The sequence below is a fragment of the Sycon ciliatum genome, chromosome 1 (genome assembly GCF_964019385.1).
Source record: "Sycon ciliatum chromosome 1, ocSycCili1.1, whole genome shotgun sequence".
Lineage (NCBI taxonomy): Eukaryota > Metazoa > Porifera > Calcarea > Leucosolenida > Sycettidae > Sycon > Sycon ciliatum.
Window position 1 is genome coordinate 22893385 of NC_088643.1, and position 5469 is coordinate 22898853.

The following is a 5469-nucleotide window of genomic DNA, read 5'->3' on the forward strand; positions in this document are numbered from 1 at the left end:
GCACACACGCACACACACACACACACACACACACACACACACACACGCACGCACACACACACAACACACACACACACGCAGAGCACCAGCACTTCCTGGAGCTTCCACATGCATTAGCTGTGACCGACAGTTTCATCAACGACTACGTAACACAGTCGTTCTTCTATTCATGTCCAAAATGAGTACGGACCAGAGTGTGTCTTGAAAAAATTGAAGCATGAAGGTAGTTGTGGCGGTTTATCTACAGCGCTTCGGCGCACAGTCGACGGGTGAAAGATCCCGCTTTGCTTGTCGCAGGTGGCTGTACAGGAAGGTCCAGGATTAGGACAGAAGCCGAGAAGGGACAACTATCCACCGTAACCGAAATAGGTAATAGTCTGAGTTAGTTGGAGCAGATTCCCACAGAAGCAATACGTTAAACACGTGCACAGTGCCAAAATGCCGATGACCATGATGCCATTAGGCCATGGCCTTGGGCTCGGCCCAGTAGGGACCATGGCCGCAAAGCCATAGCCGGGCTAGGGCCTAGTCTAGTGCCGAGTAAGGGCGGTGCACCGGTGCGGGTGGTAGCTAGCTAGCTCCTCAAGAATAATGATGGGACAACTGTGCTCAGCGGGAGGACATAGCTATTGTATTGTAGGTGATTAGGAGCGAGTAAAAAGGACGTTTACCTTCATTGGCATTTGCTCTTTTCCTGGCGATAGTCTTCCGTATTCCGTAGTTCCGGGCCTCAATACAATGTAGTATGAACTCAGCTGCTGCATACCCGCACTTCATTGTAGACACTTAGTTATAGGAGTCAGTTCCTTCGGCAGTAGGGGTCCCATACCTCTGCATGAGAACATACCGACCGGCTCGTACAGTACTCCCTTCTTATCCCCTTCCCGCCCCATGCTTGTGTCGTGATCTCAAGCGCACGATCATGATCTTAGAAGTAAGTAAGTAATTAGTTAGTTACAGTAGTTAGAATCCACAATGCACATGCACATGCACTAGCTACTATGTGAACCTAGGCTAAAACAGGGGCGTGCTCGGCCCCCCAACTAGGGGGGTGCACGGGAGCCGAGGGGAGCCCCCCCCCCCGGCAATTTTCTGCAATTTGTTTGCAACCTTTCTTGAATTTTAGAGCATATTTGCATACATTACAATTGCCTTGGATCAGATTGAAAATTTTTGGGGGGTGCACGTGCCCCCCGTGCCCATCGCCGAGCACGCGCCTGTAAAATAAACATTATTGCATACTAGCACAGTGTAGTACTTGGGGGGGGGGGGGGGGGGGCTTTGTGGTGCGAATCCTGGAGTGTGGACACGTCGTTCTGACTGACTCTGTGCCGGTTGGAGTTGCGGACTCTCGAGTCTCGATGTGCACCGAGACTATGCAGTATGCTGCAGTCATTTTTTGTAGTTGCACTTCTGACACCTATGACTTTTACTGGTGCAGTGTCTGGTGTCGTCAGTCGACTGTCGATGTCCGACCACCGAGTCGGCGCTGTCCGTCTACGAAATCATCATGCCGCTTGATCCAGTCTGCACTGCAGTAGAGGTGGGAGTAGATCTCACAGGCAACTGGTTTCTTGTTCACGCTAGCCCTCATATCACTCTTCACTGACTTCATGAATTCAGTCCAGAGTCCGATGCTCTGCTTTTCCGGATCACCAATGACACGGCAGGATCGATACAACAAGACAACGACCGTCGTTGTTCTTTCATACCCCCAGGCCTTGGGATGGGTGATGAACCTGAAGAAACACGATCAGATTCTGCGGTTTCTAGAAGATGCATGTACGAAGTGGTGGTGCGCACACAAAGCCACTGTTCCTGCTCACCGGAACGAGAGAAGCTTGTTCACAACGCGTTACGGTCCAAGTAATGCATGTAAACCAACTTAAAAGTTTGTGGTGCGAGCCTTCTGCGAGGGCCTATCCGCGATGGCAGTCAATATTTCTAGGACGTACATCTACCATGTCTACTGCTGCGCTGCGTGCAGTCACTCTTGTCCTCCCTTTCCAGGAGCTCCGGAGACCCATTCATGCTACACGGACACTGACAGTCTGTACTCATATCACCTACGTGTATCTCTAATCAGTACTAACGTAAGATGATCGTCCAGGTGGTCGACAGTTCCCTATCAGCTGTACTGGTTTTTCAGTCATCAGACGAGTAGATTGCTTCCAAGAGTAACAACCCAGTACAGTCATGTAAAAATTGACATACCGGTAGTACAAGTCATGGAACTCTCGCGATTTCGCTCCTCTGTTTGAGTTCATGAGTACTACGATGTCAATGTAGTAAGTTACTCTTTTCCTCAGGTTGCTGCTGTCGCAAAAGAATGGACCAACGGACGCGGTTTGACTTGGGTTATTCGCTGCGTTAGAACAATGACCTATTAAACCGGTTGTCTCTGTTCTCTTCTGCCGTTGTGGTAGTATAGTGCTCCATCCTTGTGGTGTTGAGCACTCTAGGCAATCTGGGAACTCTTGCTATTGTAGTACAATGTAACTAATTATTTCCTTTACTACATGTACATGTATGTGCTTCCATAGCCACTTCTAGGCTAGCTAAGCTTTTGCCATCATTTTATTGGGTCGGCATCCCGTTTGAATGTGCCAAGTAAAATAAAAAAGTTAAAAAACCACCAACAACAACAACACTGAACAACAACAATACCTGAACAGCTACCCCAGATCACCCTCAGGAATAGTCCGCTTACCGTAGCACAAAAACACAAACACCTCGGAATAATCTTTCAGCATGACCTCCGTTGGACGGAGCATGTTGAATACATAGTCAAAAAAATCACTCAAGTCTTTCAATATTCTTTTTAGACTAAGTAAGGTCTACACTGAGTGACTCACCAGTGATTCTTTATCTCACATCTATCAGACATACATACTACCTGTATTCTCATATGCGAGCAATGCTCTCACACCGTTGTCACACACTTCCCTTGACAGCCTAGAAGAGAACGACTCCAGCGGAAAGCCGCCAGAATATGTGTCCACCTTCCCCTTTACACACACTTAGAACACTCCCACCTTTTGCATCGCATCAAATGGCCAACATTATTTTCACGCTCTATTAAAAGTTAAACATACTCTTCGCGCATTCTCTTCTCCACAATTATGCCCCACCACATATACTCTCGCTGCATACTGCTAGCAGCGTGCAACCTCCGTATAATTAATATTTACGTCGCTCTCGTACTTGGCACTTGCTAACTCCGCGGACTGATCGCTGTCGAGCTGCGTTATGGGGATTTGCAGTATACTGTATTGCTAAGGGTTATGGACTCTTGGTATTAGTGTATAGCGTAACTTGTAGTTCCTTGGTCATTTTTCTTTCCCTTTTAATTTGGCCCAACTGACAAAGTACTGATTATAATTATGACAGTTGTATGTCCTATTGACTATTGTCCTTTTTATTTGGCTTTGGAGGTGGATTCACGTGATCATGGTTATTGAAGTCAGCGTCGAGATGTAGGTTTACGTCTGTGTCCGAGGATCGATGGACCCCCAGCGTCTTGCGTCTCTGGTGATACTCTGTCCACGAATGGACTATCCATGGGTTCTGACTTCTGGCAGATAATCACCTCCCATGCAGTCATGGTGTCGTTCACAATGTGTTCAATGATGTCACTCATGTCAGTGATGAATGATGATGAACTGGTGTATCGTGAACGTGATTGTGTTCCTTTACCATTGTTTACTAACTATAAACGAGTATTAACGTTACTTCTAATAGTAATACAAGTCATGTACATGTACCGGGAGTTCTGATTGAACCTCGATGCCTCTACAGTCCATTCAGAAAAGGTTGAGCGCTGGCTCTGGAGAGCTCCCGTGTTATGTTTGGCGATTTTGTGGTACACTGTGCAGCGCCGCGCGATTCGAAACTTGAAAAAGGGTCCAAAAAGGCACCTCAACTGGGGTTCGAACCGCAAATGTACTGTTATGCAAGTGGGGTGAACGGCCTGGATTTTCATGGTTTTTACCCAATTCAGTGCTTGGGGGCAAAACCTGGCCGAAATCCTATTCTTGTTATGGCTTGCTTTTTGGAGAAATAGACTTCAAAAACAAGAAGAGCATGATCTGATGATCGGGGATTGCCAAAAAAAGGAGACGAAAACTCAAAATTTGACCCGTTTATGGCCAAAAGCTAGGATATCAACCTTTTCTGAATGGACTAGGGTCCAGCGGATTCTGCCGGCAGAAAATTGGCAGAATTCGGTACTTTTTCTGGTAAATTTCATGCATGTTTGGTATGTGGATAAAGAAATGGAGCAGAATTCAAGGAACTGCCCGCCATAAGGTTTGTATGGTTCTGCCAATTTTACTGCTTTTCGAGCAGAATCTGCCACCTTTTCGAGCAGAATCCGCCGGTCCTTAGAATGGACTGTAGTAGCCTACATTATCATGATTATCATAGCCAAAGAGTACAATGCAGAATCTACTCTCTGGTGTCATAAATTCCTAAGCCAGAGTGTGGAGCTTCGCATCGCTTTGGGAAAACGCTGTTTGCATCGCTTCCGCTATACTACTCAGATCATGGAGGCGTACCTGTACACGGTTGTATGCCCTTCAACACTACTCTGCCTCTGGCTCTGGTAGAATCTACAACTAATTACTTACTTACAAGGCTTGCATGACATGTACTGTACCGGTATGTTCTCTTGGTAGATACATTATTATTAGATCTACAGAATAATAATTGACAGTCCAGTACAGAAATGCCAGGTGGAAAATTTGTTCTGTGACTGACACTGACTCTCACTAGAGTCGTTGTCCATTTACTACGGTAGGATGTTTTGACTTTTGTAGTTGGGCAACCTCCACTGGCTCCAGTGAGCGTGCAGGCATCAGAGCCCAGCTACACATACACCAACACCAACACCATTACAGAGCCAGATCCAGAGCCGATCTAGGACAGAGGCTAGGCGTCAAAGTCACGGCTACAAAACTGTCTTTTTTGGTATTTTAACTATTTTTCAATACGTGGAACCCCATTGCCACATGTGATTGTTCACACTCACAGTGTCACACTGTCACACTTTGTGTTCACAGCATGCAGAGACTAGATCTTCGGCTGTGTGGGATCAAGTACTGAAGTTAGTTAGTTGATCTACATACACTGATACAGTCATACTCATAGACTTTGTAGTGATCTGGTGATCTACCATGAATACCGCGCCGGCTCCGCATTCGTAGATCTACTCGCAGGCTGCTACTTGCTAGTCATTTTTTTGTTGGCATTCTTCTTGTGCATTTTCTCCCGCAAAGCCCATCACCTGATCACGTGAGCCGGTTGGAGGGAGAGACCAAAAACAGTGCAGACACGAAAGCACAGTCATTCGTCGCTACACCGACCATGTATGCACCGACTGTACTTGTGCACTGCACTGGGGCTGGGAGTGGGAGAGCTAGAGTGGGTTGACTGGGCCGACGTCGGGCAAGAGTAGGTATCGAATGTTGG